The 20,850-nt window shown below is 43.5% G+C and overlaps 1 protein-coding gene and 1 pseudogene across 2 annotated transcripts in view; both read left to right on the top strand.

The window, feature by feature from the left end:
* Nucleotides 1-20,850, top strand: part of nol4lb (nucleolar protein 4-like b) — a 468,709-nt gene that overhangs the window by 7,449 nt on the left and 440,410 nt on the right. The window lies entirely within an intron of this gene.
* LOC140428917 (5S ribosomal RNA) lies at nucleotides 17,152-17,270 on the top strand (annotated as a pseudogene).

Below are 20,850 nucleotides of genomic sequence, written 5' to 3'. Positions count from 1 at the left end.
TTCGTAATCAGGCCCATTGGTTTAAGACAACTACATAGTCTAATTCAGTAAGTAGACGATTCGACGTCGTCTTTTCCATGCATTTGCTCTTGAAGAATGGAAGTCAGTAGTCTCGACAGGCCAAATACCAACTCAGCTAATTATTTAGCAATACCTGGACAGTAACTTTTATTTGGGACTATGTTTAGCTATTTGACCACACTTGTATCATGTCTGAATGTATGAGGGCGGCACGGTGGCGCAGTGATAGCACTGCAGTCTCACGGCGCCGAGGTCCCAGGTTCGATCCCGGCTCTGAGTCACTTGCCCTGTGGAATTTGCACATTCTCCCCGTGTTTGCGTGGGTTTCGCCCCCACAACCCAAAGATGTGCAAGGTAGGTGGATTGAACATGCTAAATTGCTGCTTAATTGGAAAAAATGAATTGGGTACTGTAAAATTAAAAAATATATATTATTGAATGTATAGAAATATTTTAGGTTACACTATTTATCCCCTTTATCTGTGCGCTGATTCACACATCTCTCCAATTATGTAGTGCGTGTCTGCTCTATCCAGCATAAAGATAAAAGCGATATGTATGGCAACATGCTATCTTATCTATATACTAATCTGTTCAAAATACATCGGCGGAATTTTAATATGGACAATCATATTAGCACACCTCTTTTTGAATACCTGGTATACGACACACACACACAGACAAAAAACATCGAACTATATCTCGAAGCAGCCCTCGCACAGCTCCACAGTGCAGTACATGTTGTGGGATTAGAGCTCGCCTACCGCGATCCTACTTCTCATCCAGACACTGGCGTTGCCATAGAGACACTCATTACCTGTCTGCCTGGTAGAGTGGACCCAGGCAATCGGCTCCAGTCGCCTTTTCAGGAATTAACTTTAATGGGAGCCCTGCCATCCACAGCTCACGGTCATGTCCCCCCCGCCCCCCTCCCCTCCCCCTCCCCGCGCGCTCTATGGCTATGCCCAGGACAAAAGGCTCAAAGTGAAGCTAATTAAAGAGACGTGAAGGGGATCCAAGCACCTAAATCCAGCAGCGGGGAGAAGGTTGCCTGGCCAAAAGTACGTCCCAAGGCCCTGATAGATAATACCCCTCCCTGATCGCTACCCAGACACAAATAAATTTGGTTTAAAAACAATCTCGCAGGGTGACAGGGGAAGAAACAACCCACCATTGGTCTGTTTGTAGCGAACGCTGAAGGGGGGGGTGAGGGGTAAAAGTGAATAAGTAAACCATTTTTGACTGAGACTGTACACGATAGTATGAATGAAAATTGAAATTATGATTGCACATTATTTTAGAACTCACATTTTAAAAACAAAAGCAATTGTGTTCCTCACGGTCTCCACCCAGGACAGCTGCTCTTCCAGGTTGATGAGGAATTACATTTTCGTCAATTGTGTAATGTTCATAGTCCAGCATTGCAAACCCCATTAAATGCGCTAAGGACAGAAATACTACTGTTTGAATTAAGTAAACTCCAGGGCGGGAGGGGAGGGGTGTGTCAGGATATGCGGACACACACATAATGATATACAGACAAGCAGCTAATGGACACAGAGAACAGGACATGACCAATAAGCAGGCAGGACACTCAGGGGTGGGATCTGACTATAAAAGACAGAAGGCACTCACACTCCACCTCTTTCCATTGATGAACATCTAGAGAGTCAGTCAAGGGTGTTGTTACAATCTCACACCTCACCACGTGGCTAAGAGCTAGCCTGGTTCAGCCAGACAGAGTAACCACACTTAAGTTAGCAGAGAGTCGAACTCACAGAGAACTGTGCTAACTGTGCCATTAGTTCAATAAATCTGATTGAACTAACTTCAAGGTCGGGAGTATCTTCCTGATCTAAGCTGCATCCAGTTGCAGCCAGTGTTAGACCAGTGTACCTAACACGACAGGGTGGTTAGAGAGAAAAAGTCATAGGCCCATTAAATACACGCCCAAATTACATGCAGATCCTTAGGAACTCTTTCTGGTGTCTCGTTCCAAAATTAATAACTCCATTCCAGTAGCAGCCAGGTTAAAAACGAACATGCGTGGGTATTACAAAACATAAAAGCGGCCTTAAATCTTGGAAATAAAACAGAAAAGGCTGTATATGCTCAGCAGGTCTGGGAGCATCTGTGGAAAGAGAAACAAAGTTCACATTTTAGGTCGGCAACCTTTCATCAGAACTGAGAAAAATCAGAGATAAATTAAGTTCTGAGCAAGTGGGGGAAATGAAAAAGAGCTTCTGCAAAGGTATAGGGTGGAGGGCAGGAGAGGTTAAATGATTGAAGATACCATGGTGCAAACAGGCCAGGTAAATAAATAAAACTATGACTAGTGAAGGAGTGAATGGCAGGAGAGCTGTTGTTTAAACACAACGTTAAGAAATAAACAAATAAGAACCAAACCAAAAAACCAAAACAAAATGGGAGTAGAAACTATCACTTAAATTGTTGAACACCATGTTGGGTCCTGGAGGCTGTTAAGTGTCCAGTCGAAAGATGAACTATTCCTCAAGCTTGTGTCGATCTTTATCGGAACTCTGTGGCAGGCCAAGGACAGAAATTAAGGAAATTAATTCTCTATCTTGCTCATGTTCTGACAAGATTGAGGAACACGATTTCATCTTTCAACAGGGAATCTTAACGTCTTCAGGACTGAACACTTGAGTTCAATCGTTTTAGATCATAACGTCTGCCCCCAATTTGTTCAGTTTTGTTTTGGCTGGTTTAGTTTTTTTCCCTTGTTTCTTTCTTAATTCATTCAATTTGTGTTGGACTGCTGTCCTATTCACAACCTCTCGGCACATAGTTTCTATCTTCACTTGTCCTATTTCCACACTCTTAGAACATAGAACATACAGTGCAGAAGGAGGCCATTCGGCCCATCGAGTCTGCACCGACCCACTTAAACCCTCACTTCCACCCTATCCCCGTAGCCCAATAACCCTCCTAACCTTTTTAGACACTAAGGGCAATTTAGCATGGCCAATCCTCCTAACCTGCACGTCTTTGGACTGTGGGAGGAAACCGGAGCACCCGGAGGAAACCCACGCAGACACTGGGAGAACATCCAGACTCCGCACAGACAGTGACCCAGCGGGGAATCAAACCTGGGACCCTGGTGCTGTGAAGCCACAGTGCTGGCCACTTGTGCTACCGTGCTGCCCCTAATAAAAGTGGAGAATGTGAGCATCGATCCCACTACCTCTTTCAAATGCAAAGCAACGTTCTACCATTTGAGCTAATTCCCTCAGTCAACCTGTAAATCAAAGTGGAGAATGTGGGCACCAATCCCACTACCTCTTACAATAATACCTCTTATGATAATAATAATCTTTATTGTCACAAGTAAGCTTACATTAACACTGCAATGAAGTTACTGTGAAAGTCCCCCAGTCGCCGCATTCTGGTGCCTGTTCGGGGACACAGAGGGAGAATTCAGGATGTCCAATTCACCTAACAGTATCTAACACCTTTTCGGCTTTGCATCATGAAACCTTTTATCATTTAATTTCTCATTCCCTCCACCCTATCACAGACTTTCTCTTTTGTGCTTTTTCCCACTTTCCCCATGACACAAGCTCAAAAAACAATTACATGTCTCACTCTTCTCAGTTTTGAGGAAAGGTTATTATAGACCTGCAACGTTATCTCTGTTTCTCACTCCACATATTCTGCCAGACCTGCTGAGTATTTCCAGCATTTTCTGTTTTTATTTCCGATTTTCAGCAACCACGGTATTTTGCTCATTTTAAATCTTGGTCCCTTATCATCTTGTAAATAATATGATATTCTGTATCATTGTTGTACCAGTCACTTTAACCCATTCAAAGTATGTTAAACAGTGGAGCAAAGGATCTCATAGCATTGTGTTAATCGTTTGTCTGCCAATGCCAACATAAATTTCCAGCTAACAGAACCCTCCTTTTGTAAATTTATAATAAAATAATGCTTCTGGCTTTATTTCTGATGTTTAATTTGCATCATTTTAATTAAAACAATTGCATAACTGTTCTTCTGATTCAGCACAATTAACAAGGAACATCAGCCAACTTCAGCCAATCGTGGGTCAGACATCAGCTTTGCATTGATTTGCCTGAATATCTGTGTCACATATTATCCAGGCAGTTGAACTGCCTCTTTTAATAGGATGCAAAGTTTTTGAGTGCATCAGAACCCAGACTGAAAAAGGGATGAAAAAGTAGAGTCGAGACAGGAAGAAATAAGTTTCATGGGGAAAAAGTGATCTGAAATGATGGACCTACTAGGCGATGAATCCAATGCTATTCTAATTCCCAAACACTCCCACAGTGGCTGGATTTTACATCTGACACGATGCCCAGATGGTCCACTGGATTTCATGAAGATTTTACAAGCACCAAAAAATAAACTTGCACTAGAGTTGATAAATCAATGGTTCTATATTGCTGGTCTGTCAACTTCATATCATGCACCACAGATACAGACCATAGTTATAATATGGTAATCATTACAAAATCAACTTTACATGATTTATAGGCAAAATTTCCAGATATCCTTCTGGGCCATCTTGCAGAATGAGTGTGTCATTGACAAATGAGTTTCAATATAGATGGTATATTGAGGTAGTATATTTTGGTAGGGAGAATAAGGTGGTCACTTATTCCTTGGAATATAATTATCTAAATAGGGTAGAAGGGCAGAGGTCACTGGGGGCATAGATGCACAAACTAGTAAACATGGTAATGCAGGTTTGTAAGGCCATTAAAAAAACACAAGTTCATTTTTATAGGGATAGAAATGAAAAACAGAGAGGTCGTGTTAAACCTCTATAGAAACTTGGTTAGACCATATTGGAATACTGTGAACAGTTCTGGTCTCAGTATTATAGAATAGGATACGGAGACACTGGGGAAGGTGAAAATAATACTAAAATGATACCAGAACTCAGATAATCGGCATGATCTATTGGCCACATTGCGCCCAAACGGTCACGGGAAAGCCTGAAAAGGGGGAACCTCAGCGACCCCCATAATGGGGTGTCAACACGTGGGGGATGGGGTGGCTAGTGCCCATGTTTGTGGGCATTGACATTTCCCATGGGTGGGAGGAGTGGGGAACCCTTAAGCCCACTTAGAGATCAGTTAACCCTTTCAAAATGGTGGCCTGATCTCTGAAGAGCTGGTCTGGCCGGTGAGTTCAGCTCCCAGTGATGAAAATAATGGGGCGATCTACCCGAATGGGGACAGAGTCGCATTGCAAGAGATTAGCCACCTGGAGTGCCGTGAAACACCCCACTTAGGGTGCACTTGGCTCCGTTTACATTTTAGCGAAAATGGCATCCCGATCTCCCAGTGACAAGCTGGCACTGGCAGGGTGCCCAAGTGGCACCAGAAGTGCCAGGTACCACCCTGCCCAGGGGTCATGCACCTGGTGGCTTCCAATCCCCTTGGAGACCCCCACGAGTGCCGTTCCGTCTGGTCCCCATTTATGGAGTGGAGCGCTCGCCCAAGATCTCCGAGGCGAAGCAGTTAGATCCCACATCTTGGTTAGATCTCGGGAAGTTATATTAGAGTGAGACTAGCTGTCTCAATCTAATATTCAGATTTGCCAGAAAGTGATCCCACCCACAATGGGTGGGAATCACATTGCAATGTATTGCAAGATCACGTTAGATCTCTCAAGGCGTGGCGAGCTGTGTAGATCCCGGAAGTGGGATCCCCCGTAATCCACTGATCGTGGCTGGTTGCACCACACCACGCTTCTTTTCACGTGCAACGCGACCGGTAGATCCCGTCCAATAAGTGTGGGCTAGTGTGGTGAGAAACTCCCCAGGGTGGTTAGATAGCAGTGGGGAACTCGCCAACAGAGCCAGGGAGAAACTCCCAGCAACACCCGCCACAAATGACACAGAGAAATCCGTTACATTGAACCCTATATCTACCAGTTCACCCTCACCTTCTCAGGGGCAATTAGGGATGGGCAATAAATGCTGGCGTAGCCAGTGTCATCCACATCCCAGAAACCACATTTTAAAAAGGAAACAAGCTGAACAAACTTTGGCTCTTTTCTCGCAAAGGAGTAATCTGATAGAGATCTTTAAGATATTGAAAGGGTTTGTTGAAGTGGAGAAGGTGTGCAGGGATGATCAGAACTAAGGTCTATTAATAAATGGGGTGGCACGGTGGCACAGTTGTTAGCACTGCTACCTCAGAGCTCCAGGGACCTGGGTTCAATTCCAGCCTCATCAACTGTCTGTGTGGAGTTTGCACGTTCTCCCCGTGTCTGCGTGGGTTTCCTCCGGGTGCTCCAGTTTCCTCCCATAGTCCAAAGATGTGCCGGTTAGGTGGATTGGCCATGCTAAATTACCCGTAATATCCAAAAAGCTATGTGGTATTACTGGGTTACGGGGATAGAGTTGAGGCGTGGGCTTAAGTAGGGTGCTCTTTCCAAGGGCCAGTGCAGACCTGATGGCCTCCTTCCGCACTGTAAATTCTATGAATATAAGGTACCAGTATATCCAACAGGGAATTGAAGAGAAACCTCCTTACTCATAAATTGGTGAGAATGTGGAACTTGCTTTGACAAGGGGTAGGTGAATCAAATGTCAAAGATGCATTTAAACAGAAATTAGATAAGCATATCCGGGTGCAAGGAACAGAGGGTTAGGTTTGATGAAGAAAGGTGGGAGAAAACTTATGTGGAACTGGGCGGCATGGACTGGTTGGGCTGAAGGGCCTGTTTCCATGCTGTAAACTTCTATGATTCTATAAACACCTGCATGGTTCTGTTGAGCCCAAATGGTTTTGTTTCTGTGCTGTAAATACTGTCTAATAGTATGTAATCTTCGTTTCTAAGGAGAGGAACAGTCAGCTCTTTATTAGCTTTAAGAGTTCAGTGGCATTCGGACCATGGTTAGCAAGACTCTATGCATATATAGGGCGTCATTCTCCGACCCCCCGCCGGGTTGGAGAATCGCCGGGGGCTGCCGTGAATCCCGCCCCCGCTGGTTGCCGAAGTCTCTGGTACCGGATATTCGGCGGGGGCGGGAATCGGGCCGCGCCGCTTGGCGGGCCCCCCCGCTGGATTCTCTGGCCCGGATGGGCCGAAGTCCCGCCGATAAATTGCCTGTCCCGCCGGCGTAAATTAGAGTACCTATTTACCGGCGGGACAAGGCGGCGTGGGCGGGCTCCGGGGTCCTGGGGGGGGCGCAGGGCGATCTGGCCCCGGGGGGTGCCCCCACGGTGGCCTGGTCCACGATCGGGGCCCACCGATCCGCGGGCGGGCCTGTGCCGTGGGGGCACTCTTTCCCTTCCGCCTCCGCAACGGTCTCCACCATGGCGGAGTCGGAAGAGACTCTCCACACTGCGCTTGCGTGGGAAACTGTCAGCGGCCGCTGACGCTCCCGCGCATGCGCCGCCCCGACATGTCATTTCCGCGCCAGCTGGCGGGGCAACAAAGGCCGTTTCCGCCAGCTGGCGGGGCGGAAATCCCTCCGGCGTCGGCCTAGCCCCTCTATGTTGGGGCTCGGCCCCCAAAGATGCGGCGCATTCTGCACCTTTGGGGCGGCGCGATGCCCGTCTGATTGGCGCCGCTTTGGGTGCCAGTTGGCAGACATCGCGCCCTTTGGGGAGAATTTCGCCCATAGGCTGTAAGTGTGAATACGTAGAGTTGTGCTTTGCCTGGGCATGGGGCAATATGTAGACCATGATGCTTCTCTCAAAGTACTCTTCACAATATATGAATATAGCCTTAAGTTCACTCTCACTTCACAGGTAAATTATTTTTCATTATATTTTTGTTGTTAATAATCATTCAAACCAAATGTCAGCCACAGCTTTTATTTGGCATTTATCAAATTGTTGACTCATTCTAGCTGCAGAATCAATGCTAACAATGTTATCATTTCTGGTTAATATATTTTCACATTTAAAACAGCAATTTGGTACAACATAGGCCAATTCAATCTTTACTTAGGGAGTAATTGCTCAGTCATAAGTATATCCTCTGAAAGAAGGTAAGGAGCACAGGCACTTCCCTAGAGAGGAAGGAAAATCATAGGTCAGAACATTCTGTATTACTCTGGCAGACAGGCTGGACAAAGGAGAGAACGACTAACAGTGTCTTTTTCATGTTCGTTGTTAGGGAGTGATTTGTGAGAATCTTAAGAAAGCAGGAAAATAATGTTGGAACTGGAGCATTGATTTGAACGTAAATGTTTACTCAAGCAATAAAAATATAACCAATTTTTAAGATAAATCCCAAACATTAATTAGGAGTGTCATATTTACAGTGATAACTTCCACCTTTATGGGGGAAAAAACGCAAATTGTAGAACCTCTGATCACAGGAACCACCCACAGTTGTCAGATTGTCACATTGACACAAGCATATACAACCTGTCCTAAGGCAAGGACGTGCTAAAATTGCATATATTCCTTTTGATATATTACCAAGTATTTAAAAAATGGGTTTGAATTATTTGTATTACCAGACGGTTCCAAAACACCCTGGCTGCATGAAATAGCTGACATCTGGCAATGTGTATGAAATATCACAGTGGAGGATCTATGAATTTGTACACTATTGAAACATGCCAAAAAATCTCAATGCAGTGCAAGTGAGGTCATTGCTGCTGACTGTGTGGGATGTGTGAGGGACCAGGAAATGGAGAGAATGGCCTATAATTCACAACCAAAATTATGGCAAATTTAATACCCACACCTTCATTATAGAATCACAGAATAGTTAAGCACAGAAGGAGGCCCCAATGCATATATTGTTCAGCAAACTGTGACAAGGATGCAATAGCCCATGAATAGCGAATCACCACGGGTTGCTGGAAGAGTTGCACTGCTTGGCGTTTAGCCCTGCAATAATGGCAGCGCACCCTCGACCTCACTGGAGTTTCAAATATTCCTGCATTTGCACATTATTTTCCAAACAAACGTGGCACAGAACGTTATCACCTAAATAGTGCAAGTATTTTTTTGATGATGACATTTATATACTTACATTCCCTCCTGACATTTTCAACTCAGAAAGAGAACAAATGAAATCACGGATTGTCATTCATGCAAGTAGTAAATTGTTACAATTTCATTAAAATTTTAAAATGTAACTCTTTTTTCCATTCCTGTTCTGTTCACCAGAGAAGATCTCATTGAAGGTCAACTGAGGTCTAATGGATAGCGAAATACGGTACACGAGTGCCACAGTTGTTTTAACTGAAGACTGCATCGGATACTTGAATCCTTCTGGATTTTTGAGTACTTCTGTCTCCAATCAAACCCTTCTTTCTCTCTCTCTACTTATCTTTCTTAGCTGATTTGAGTCTTAATTCACCCCATTTCCCATCGTTATTCTGTTTCTTTCTCGATCTTTAAATTTCATTGGTTAATTAGATAGACTGTTTGTCCCATTGTTCAGCAAGGTCCCAAATGTCCCATTATAAGCCAACTTGCAGAATAAAAAAAACTCAAGCTTACGGGTGAGGAAAAATGCATTAAAAATGGGGCATGCCGCAAGTTGGCCATGCCCAAGTAAAACTTTAGCCACATACATATTTAAAATGAGATTAAAAGGAGAATTTTGGGAAGGGAAGGCGGTAAGACGTATGAATCAGTCACCTCATTACCATAGTTTAAAAAAAATTAATTTAGAGTACCCAATTCATTTTTTCCAATAAGGGGCAATTTAGCGTGACCAATTCACCTACCCTGCACATCTTTGGGTTGTGGGGGACGAAACTCACGCAAACACGGGGAGAATGTGCAAATTCCACACGGACAGTGACCCAGAGCCGGGATCGATCCTGGGACCTCGCTGCCATAGGCAGCAGTGCTAACCCACTGCGCCACCGTGCTGCCCCTCCACATTCCCATAGTTAAGAAAAAGAAACAATAATGTATTCTGGTGATAAAAGCCTGTAACGTTTTAAAACCATAGGCACTTACTTAATCGTTCACTTTAAACCCATACTTATCAAGCTGAGAAATGTATGAATACATCACAATTAACATTTATAGATATTATTTTCAGAGCTACAAATATTAAATAGCACAGTGCAATATAATAAGCTGCATGTCTCTGAGATACTAATTTTATATATTTTGCAGCGTTGTATTCTAATTTTATAATCTTATATAGGAAATAAAGCAAACAATTTAACCGTAGATTATTCCATCAGAACATCTTGACCGATGCTGGAGGTCAGGAGATATGCAGAAAATAGGGACCCAGCGCAGTTGGAAAAGAGGAAGGAACTCCAGGCGAGCTTTGACCGACTATCTACCAGGAAGGCGGTAGGCCAATTGAGGCGAGCAAGGGGGGCAGTTTAAGAGCATGGAGAGAAGGCGGGTATATTGGCGAGTCAGCTCCATAGGGAGGCTGCGGCAAGGGAAACTGTCCAGGTGCGGTACAGGGCAGGGAAGTTGGTGGTAGCTCCAGATCAGATTGTCTTTAAGGAATTCTATGAGAGGTTGTACAGGTCAGAGCCACCTGGGGAGGGGGTACTTTGTGTTTACTACTGTGTTTATTATTGTTTAATGGGGAGCTTGTATATTGAGGGAATATGTGACAGAGCTATAAGATGTTTATTTATGTGTTCTTTGTTTTTTCTTATTTCTGTAAGGGGGGTGGGGTTTGTTGAAAATATGTAAAAATTTGAATAAAAATATATTTTTTTAAAAAAGAGCCATCTGGGGGAGGTCGGGGGATGCAGGAATTTCTAGATGGGCTGGAGTACCCGAGGTTAGGGGAGGGGGACAGGGTTACATTAGAGGGGGTGATAATGGAGCAGGAGATAAAAGATGCGATTGGGAGGATGCAGTTGGGGAAGGTGGCAGGGCCGGATGGGTTTCCGGTGGAATATTATTAAAAATTCAAAAATAAGCTGGTACCGCTAATGGTGGGGATGTTTGAGGAGGCGATAGGGAAGGGGGTGTTACCACCAACTTTGGGGCAGGGATCGATTTCCCTGTTACTTAAGAAAGATAAGGATCCAACGGAGTGTGGGTCGTATAGGCCCAGATCACTTTTAAACGTGGCCCAAAGATATCGGCGAAGGTACTGGCAGGTAGGCTAGAGGAGTGCCTCCCAAAGATGATAGGTGAAGATCAGACGAGGTTTGTGAGAGGGAGGCAGCTCTTTTCGAACATTAGGAGGGTATTGAACGTGGTTATGGTACCAGCGGAGGGGAAGGAAACAGAGGTGGTTGTGGCAATGGACGTCGAGAAAGCGTTTGACTGGGTAGAATGGGGGTACTTGATGGCAGTTCTAGAACGGTTTGGAATTAGACCCAGATTTGTGGACTGGGTAAAGCTATTGTATAAGGAGCTGAGTGCCAGTGTCCGCACAAATAATACCAGCTCAGAATACTTTCCTCTCCGCCGTGGGACTAGGCAGGGATGTCCTATGTCCCCTCTGCTGTTTGCACTCGCGATTGAACCATTGGCCATCGCATTAAGATGTTCGGGGGTATGGAAAGGGATAGTGCGGGGGGGACGGGACGGCAGGAATAGAACATAGGGTGTAATTATATGCCGATGACTTGCTGTCATACGTGCCGGAACCAAGTGTGTCAAGAGGGGGAATACTGGAGCTGCTTCGGGTGTTTGGGTCTTTCTCAGGGTACAAATTAAATCTTGACGAGTGAATATTTTGTGGTGTCACGGCCGGGGATGGGGGCACGGGTGGGGGGGGGGCTGCCATTCCGTAAGGCAGGGACTCACTTCAGATACCTGGGGGTGCAGGTTGCTCGAAATTGGGGGGGGGGGGGGTCTCCGTAGGTACAACATTTCTAGTTTGGTGGGGAGCGTGCAAGCTGATCTAGCAAGGTGGGATGGTTTCCCTCTGTCATTGGCGGGTCGGGTACAGGTGGTTAAAATTAATGTGCTGCCGCGATTCCTGTTTATTTTTCAATGCGTGCCAATTTTAATGCCAAAGGCATTTTATTAGAGAGATTGAAGGGATGATTACCTCGTTCATATGAGGAGGGAAGGTGGCCAGAATTAAAAAGGTGCTACTACAGAGAGGAAGGCAGGCAGGGGGTTTGGGTCTTCCGAACCAGCTGTATTATTACAAGGGCAATGAATGTGGAGAAGGTACCTAGCTGGGTCAGAGGGGTTGACTCCTAATGGGTCAGAATGGAGGAGAGTTTGGGTAGGGGGTCGGTATTGAAGGCAATAGCGACAGCGCCGCTCCCGACGGCCCCGGGGAGATATTCAGGGAGTCCGGTTTGTTGAGAATTTGGAGAGAGTTTCGACAGCACTTCAGGTTGGGGGCAGGGTCAAGTGAAATGCCGATTCGGGGGAACCATAGATTTGAGCCAGGGAAGTGGGGGAGGAAATTTTCAGAGATGGGCGGAGAAAGGAACTCACTAAAAGATTTATTTCTTGGGGGTCGTTTTGCAGGATTGAAGGAGCTGGGAGTGAAGTATGGGCTGAAGCAGGGGGAAATATTTAGATACATGCAGGTTCGAGACTTTGCCAGAAAGGAGATACAGAGCTTCCCAGTAGAGCCGGCTTCCACATTGCTGGAGGAGGTGCTGATGACAGGAGGACTGGAGAAGGGGGTAGTATCGGCGGTTTACGGGGCTATTTTGGAAGAGGAGAAGGCGCCGCAAGAAGGGATCAAGACAAAGTGGGAGGAAAAGTTGGGAGAAGATATGGAGGAGGGGTTCTGGTGTGAGGTGCTCCGGAGGCTGAGGGTGAACGCCTCCATCTCGTGTGCGAGGTTGGGGCTGATGCAGCTGAAGATGGTATATAGAGCGCACCTTACAAGGGCGAGGATGAGCCTGCTCTTTGAGGGGGAAGAAGATGTGTGTGAACGTTGCGGGGGTTCATATGTTTGGAGGTGTTTAGGGTAATCTCGAAAGTGGTGCATGTGAAATTGACCCGGGCTCTCGGGAGGCCATATTCGGGGTGTCGGACCAGCCGGGGTTGGAAACGGGTGCAGAGGCAGATGTTGGAGCCTTTGCATCGTTGATCGCCCGAAGCCAGATCCTGTCAGGGTGGAGATTAACCTCTCCACCCTGTGCCCTGGTGCGACAGGGAGGGGGGGGGGGGGCACCTGCTGGAATTCTTAATGCTTGAAAAGGTCAAATTTGAACTGAGGGGAAGGATGGAGGGGTTCTACAATTCAAGGACGTTATTCATTATGCACTTTCGATAATTGGATCACATCGAACATTTGTGGGCTGGGAGGGTTGGGGGGAGGGGGACTGTATGTGTTAATGGTGATTATGGGTGATTCCTTTTTGTCATTTGTTTATGTTAACATGCGGGCCAATGTTTGGGTTTCGTGGGAGGATGGGATCGTTGTTATCGGTATGGGGATTGACATTACATTCGTTACTGATTATTGTTTATTGTTGGGTGTAAATTTGGGAGAAAATGTGAAAAAGGAGGAGAATAAAAAATATTTTTATAAAAAAGAACATCTTGACCGACATTATTTTAAAATGACCACCATTCCTCTGACAGATGTAACAGACAACAGTTCTGACTGTTGTAAATATCTAGCTCATAACTCATAGTAACTTCAATTCAATCAAGCTTGGAGTTAATTACAGTTAAAGTTGACCTATGTTATGTTGAAAGTTTGGAGTTGAAATAAGCACTGAAGCATATATGACCAATTTCTGGACCTCTACCAAGATGCTTGTTACATCAATAAGATAAGCTAAAAGCTACCAATCTGGGAAAGATGATAGTAAAACTCCATTAGGGATATAAATTTTTCACCTGGTTTTGTAGAATCAAGGAAAGCTCTGGAATTAAAATTTTGCATTTCTACCTGGGAACATGCCATAAGTATCATCTTGTCAACAAGATAGTGATTCAGCCTTGGTTAGAAGGATTTTTTGTTTGATTTACCAGTGTATGTTTGCTGACTGAAACAGGCAATTCAGTTGTAGCTTTGCTTTGGTGATGACTGCATCTCTCCAGATTGAGAGAGCCAACTGGAGGTGATACTCAGTCAGGCCTGCATGTCAAGCAGAGAAAATACTCGCTTTATTGTTCACTGCATGGAATGTTGGTGGGACTCCACCTCAATTTGGGTTTAGCGAGGGAAAGGCAGCTGGAAGATTTTCTCTACCTTGCAGCTAGGGAAGAAATCTATTGTGATCCTCACAGAGCCTTGTGGTTGAACGCCAGCCAGCAGAGTTAGCTTGGGAAACTGGGGGAAGAAAATCGGTTATCAGCCGGCAACCTGAACAAGGAGCTGAGGTTTGTAAAGGGAAAGGTGGGGAGTTGCGTAGCCAAAAGCTAATGGGAGCTTTCCCATAGAATCTTACCCAGGAGGAATAGCTGGAATGCTAAGGTGAAGTAAATTCTGGAGGGCTGTAGCATACCTTTTGGATTAGTCTCAGAAACGGTGTCTGAACCTCCAAGATTTTGTAAGATAAGGGAGCTCTGGGGGGTAGGTCGCTAGTGGAAGGCAAAAGTATAACTAAGTTTATAGCATATGTCTTGACAAACTAGTGCTAACTTTGTTTAATTCTTTTTTACATTTGTTTAAAAACATGAAATTTACAGCATACTACTGTTGGTTAATTGCATGCTTCTTTAAACGATAATGTTCCCTAACAGAATCATAACATAATAGTGTTTAAATAGCATTTCATCACTATTCCGTTAAATTTATCAGCTGAATAAAAAATCTGCTAATTACTCTTAAACACTGAATATAAACTAACTAGAAAAACAAAACATCACCAAAGATGAAAAAAAAAATCTTTATTTAAAATTGAAACAAATGCTTTCAGCAACAATTGGGATCAATCATTACTGAAATAAAGTTCAAAATCAATGCATTATTTTCAGGTCAGTGGCACTAGCTTCTCTCTTCCACTGTTTTCCAATACTGCCCATCCCTACAAGTTATTTTCAGAAACACTTTCCTTCCAATATATTTCTAGGTAGCAACCGAGAATTTTCCTTTCCATGGTTGTAACCTGGTTCCTGGCCATTGATTGGATTGGATTGGATTGGATTTGTTTATTGTCACGTGTACCGAGGTACAGTGAAAAGTATTTTTCTGCGAGCAGCTCAACAGATCATTAAGTACATGAGAAGAAAAGGGAATAAAAGAAAATACACAATAGGGCAACACAAGGTATACAATGTAACTACATAAGCACTGGCATCGGATGGAGCATACAGGGGTGTAGTGTTAATGAGGTCAGTCCATAAGAGGGTCATCTAGGAGTCTGGTGACAGTGGGGAAGAAGCTGTTTTTGAGTCTGTTCATGCGTGTTCTCGGACTTCTATATCTCCTGCCCGATGGAAGAAGTTGGAAGAGTGAGTAAGCCGGGTGGGAGGGATCTTTGATTATGCTGCCCGCTTTCCCCAGGCAGCGGGAGGTGTAGATGGAGTCAATGGATGGGAGGCAGATTCGTGTGATGGACTGGGCGGTGTTCATGACTCTCTGAAGTTTCTTGTGGTCCTGGGCCGAGCAGTTGCCATACCAGGCTGTGATGCAGCCCGATAGGATGCTTTCTATGGTGCATCTGTAAAAGTAATAGCTTTTAATTAAATACTTTGAACAAGCAAAAGCATCAACTAAATCCATCAAAGAAACAGTTATCCTTTTTTTTCACTACAGCACCAGCTTCGTTCCACGTCCCTTGCACTAGTAGCTTCTTCCCTCCAGATCCCTCTTGGTGATAGCAGCTTCCCTCGATATCGATAGCGGAGAAAGTGTCCATTCAGATCTCTTTCTTTCCAGGTTCTATAAATAGAGGCAGTTTTCCTACAAATATATTTCTACCGTTCTACTTCCAGGCAAATGTTGTAAATGTGTGATATGTTCATTTCATTGAAAGATATTCTGCTGTTTGGATTGGTAAATTGATAATGGGCACATCTATGTTCATTTACAGAAGTATCTAGTAATATGAGAATGGCAGTTGAGGTATGGATATTGCTAATGTGGTTTGGACCTCAGCAGACTCAAAAGTAATTTTGTGCTATTTGTGATGTAAAAATGAAATACTTGCATTGCGTCTATACAACGCCTTTCAAGGTTGGCACGGTGGCGTAATTGTTAGCACTGCTACCCAATGCTGCTGAAGACATTGGTTCGATCCCGGCCCCAGGTTACTGACCGTGTGGCGTTTGCATATTCTCCCCGTGTCTGCGTGGGTCTCACCCCCACAACTCAAAGATATGCAGGGTAGGTGGCTTGGCCATGCCAAATTGCTCTTTAATTGGACCAAAATTTGGTATTCTAAATTTTTTTTAAAAATGCAACGCCTTTCACAACCAAAGGCCAGAGTGCTTTACATCCAATGCCATACATTTGTAGAGTTGTCACTGTTGTCAAATAGGAAATATGACTGCTTATTTGTACACAGCAAGATACCACAAACAGCATTATCATAATGACCAGATCATGTTTCTGTGATGTTGGTTGAGGGATAAACATTAACCAGGATACCAAGGATGCCTCCCCTGCCCTTCTTTGAAATTGTGCCATTGGATCTTTTACGTCCACCTGTGAGGGCAATTGGAGCCTCAGTTTAAAGTCTCACTGAGAGATGCACCTCCAACGGTGCAAGATTCCCTCGGTTCTGCCCTGGAGTTTCTGATTCTTAGGCAAGTGTGCTACAAAGTAAGCCACAGCTGACAGTATGTTGATTGACAGTGTGTTAATTGTATTAATATGGGTAAAGCATTACAAGTGATTGACTAAGTACATTGAGCACATATAAAGAGAGACTTTCCTTTCACGTTTTTATTTTAATTACAGTGCCCCATCAGGGGCAGTTGCTAGTCTCATTTTTGATCTTTGTTTAATTTATTCCTATTTTTTGTAAAACTAAAAAGAGTATAAAGAGACAAAAGAGAAAATGCTGGAAAATCTTAGCAGGTCTGGCAGCATCTGTAGGGAGAGAAAAGAGCTAACGTTTTGAGTCCGATGACTCTTTGTCAAAGCTAACAGACAAAGTGGGAAATATTTATACTGTGAAGTGAGAATAGTTCATCCTCTGATGTTAGTCTCCCTACTGTTTGACCTTCCACATCTTTTGTTCTCTCTGGGGACTGCCATTAGCACTCTTTCCCCTTGGTTTCTGTGGCCATTAGCACCCGGTTTCCCTGGGTTTCTGTGGCTATGACAATCTCCGACAGAGTATAAAGAGAGACTTGCTACAGCCATACTCGTCTTAAAATGCCTGATCTTATCTGATCTCAGAAACTAGGCAGACTCAGGCCTGGTTAGTACTTGGATGGGAGACCACCTAGGAATACCAGGTGTAGTAGACTTCTGTTGCCAGCAGAGGCTGCTCATGTCACCACTCACCACATTCACTCTGCTGCAGAATCGATGGGCAGGCAATCTTCGTTTTTGTTAGTGTCCCATCAGTCTGTTATCCCTCTCATTAATTTGATTTACTGATTCTTTTCATTAAAAAGGGACTATAAATAGGGATATGTGCCCTTTTAAGGCGCTGTCAATTTTGAGTTCATTTGCTAATTAGTTTATTTTGTTTAATTAGTTTATTCAAAAAACGGTATAAAGAGAGGGGCACTGGGTGTTGTTAGGGAGGAGGCAGACATTTATAATGCTGCATTCTGTAAATAAGTCTACTGTTAAGTAAAAGATTGGTGCCTCGGTTCCTACTTCACCATCTGGCATCAGAATGGGTTGCCTAAAGGTGAAGATTGGAAACTAAGAATTGTTTTCGGATAGATTGTAATCCGAGTTGCATCTGTGAAGAAAGTTTAAATTGTCAGGATATGATTACCTACCAATGTTCTCTGAATCTGAACCTTATGAACAGTGGAAAATGAAGTGGCTATGCCGACACAGGTTATTGTCCTTACTGAAGAGAAAACAAGGTACTGTTTGGCTTTGGCATTGTGGCTTCCTAACAAAGGTAAAATGAGAAGGAAAGTTTTTTTGTGAGCTGGATGACGGTCAGTTGGATACTGAGGAAGGTTTGGCTCTTCTACTAATCTTCATAGATGAAATTTGTAAGAATTATCTATTAGATGTCTATGAGGCATGGTCAGACTTTGATAGATTTGATAGGCGGTTGTTTATCATGCACTTCAACAGACTGTAAAAAAGATTGTGAAAATTGAATTTGAAGATTGCTTATTCAGTGCTCACATTTGAATAGCTGCAGTGTGCTAAGGTGCCGCATATGGATAGGCTCCTTGTCTCATCTGGCATTCGGTGCTCAGGAAAATACATCCTTTGGGATCAAGTGCCTACTGCTTTCAAAAATTCTGGGGAAAGCAGTCATTTCCAGCAGCTTCAATGGCACAAATGGGACATTCTGCTGTGTCTTTCCAGTTTTAAGGCTTCCTTGCAATGATGATTAAATGTTCTTGTGTGGTTATGTCACATTTGAACTGAGGGGATTTTGTTCATGTCAAACATATCCTTTATTCTTTCATGGCACATTGCTGGCAAGGCAAACATTTGTTCCCTTTAAACTGAGTGCTTTGCTAGGCGCAGTGGTTAGCACTGTTGCCTCACAGCACCAGAGACCCAAGTTCAAATCCAGCCTTGAGTGACTGTGTGGAGTTTGTCCGTTCTCCCTGTGTCTGCAGGGTTTTCTCCGGGTGCTCCGGTTTCCTTGCACAGTTTATATGTGAAAGTACACCTTCAAAGGATTGTCGATTATTATGACCATTACTCATTGTATTTATGGGTTGTAGTATATCTTTAGTACTGCTGTTACTGCAAGCAAATGTTGCATCCATTTAAGCAAATCCAGCTTCTGTAAATATCAATGAGATGAATTACCAATTAGATGAGGAAGGAATGTTGGCCTGGACATAAGGAGAATGCTTTGGTTTTCTTTAAGTAAGTAATGTATATTAATTTTTAACGTCCATCTATACAGGCAGAAAGGGTTTGGAATGTTAATTGCCCCTAAAGTGAAAACTCTAACCCAAAATCTCGAATTTTCTATCATCAAACAAATGTTGTATTTTGTAATTTTATTATCTTTTTATATATATATTATATGTTGGTTGAAATCTACATTATTTATCTGACTTTGTATCTTCTTTGGTTTGACTGCTGCATTTTAACCATAGTTGCCAAATTATTCAAACCACCAAGACTAAAACTGATCGCAGGTTCCCAGGGTTTAGATATTTCATTGCACAGAATCTGTTTGCACACTGAACAATATTGAATACATAGACCAATGCAAGTGCCGTGTATTTTTCCTAACAAAATATGAGATTTTCATCATGTGAGGTGAATTTTGTTCACAAACCCACATACATAAAATATGTTCTTCATACAAGTTCTGTTAGTTTTTCAGTGTTTGGTTGTTTTGTCCCGAATCTCAATGAATGCCCACTGTTATCCTGTGATTACAAAGATTTGCCACTATGAGGGATTGACTCTGGGAGATTACAGTTTAACCTTTAAATTATTTCTAGATGGCCGTTGCAACATCCTACTGAGTATTTCAGTACTTTATAAGTGTCTTGCATATTCTATGTGAAAGAACACACTGTTCAATTTAGGGGATATTTATCAACAGAATTTTATAAATAGCTTGAATTTCCAGTGCAATATGGAAATAACAAATAGAGAAAGCTTAAATAATTATCAATGAAGCTAAACAAGTTGATGCAAATATGAAATATTTCATTGTTGGAGACAAATTAATGTCATTTTCAAATACATTAATATATTTTGGAGGAATTATCTTATAAAGTTAAATACGTGAGGTGATGTCGACTTTGGATATTAACTTATTCTAGAAGTCATTTTCATGTTTTCTTTTAATGCTTGTGACACAAATTAATGGTTTACACTCCGTGTTCGTACCTTAAAGTTTGGCTTGAAGTTCAACAAAACTGGATAATAGCAAATTACTGCAGATGCTGTAATCTGCAAAAAAAACCCAAAATGTTGGACAATCTCAGCAGGTCTGACAGCATCTGTGGATAGAGAATGGATCTAATGCTCCAAGTCTGGATGAATCTTTGCCAAAGCTTTGACAAAGAGTCACCCAGACTTGAAACGTTAGCTCTGTTCTTTCTCCACAGATGCTGGAAGACCTGCAGAAATTGTCCAGCATTTTGTTTTTGTTTCTAACTGGATAACAGTTGCCTTCTCCTACCCTCTGGCTTGCACATAATTCAACAGTGCCACAGTGGCTCACACTGCTGCCTCACAGCGCCACAGCATTCAATTTTGGCCTTGGGTGGCTTTGTGGAGGTTGCACTTTCTCCCCGTGTCTGCATCGGCTTCTTCCGAGTGCTCCAGTTTCTTCCCACAGTCCAAAGATGTGCAAGTTAGGTGGGGTTACGGGGAAGGGCAGGGGAGTGGGCCTAGGTCAGGTGCTCTTTCAGAGGGTCTGTGTAGATTTGATGGGCCGAATGGTATCCTTCTGCACTGTAGGGGTTCTATGGTTCTATATTGATGTAAGATATTGTTGGAAGTTAATTTGGGCTTTACATTGATACTAGTATAAATCAAGGGTGAAGCATGAACTGACTCCTAAGTGGAATGAGTTTGCCTGAAGGAGTCTTCACTGCTTTATTACAGTGTCTGGTGTTGCATTTTGAGGCTTTTGAACATTTTTTCGCAGAACAAATTTGGAAATAAGTGTTTCAAATTAAAGTTAATTCACAGTTTTAATATCCTCGGAGCCAAATGCTGCAGCTGCTGAGACAAAGGGAGATTGATATGTTAATAAGCCAGGCAGTACTGTAGATAATCCACACAGGGACAATATGTAATTCACTGGCTCCTCTCAGACTCTTATCAGGCATTCACACCTACAGTTGGGAAGCAGCCCGGGAGGTATGTATACAACTGCATTGGGTCGTCATCTGAGAAAGCACTCCTGGGCCTGGGGTGGGGGAG

The sequence above is a fragment of the Scyliorhinus torazame genome, chromosome 8 (assembly GCF_047496885.1).
Source record: "Scyliorhinus torazame isolate Kashiwa2021f chromosome 8, sScyTor2.1, whole genome shotgun sequence".
Lineage (NCBI taxonomy): Eukaryota > Metazoa > Chordata > Chondrichthyes > Carcharhiniformes > Scyliorhinidae > Scyliorhinus > Scyliorhinus torazame.
Note: the sequence above shows the minus strand (reverse complement) of the source record. Positions and strands in the feature narration are given on the sequence as shown.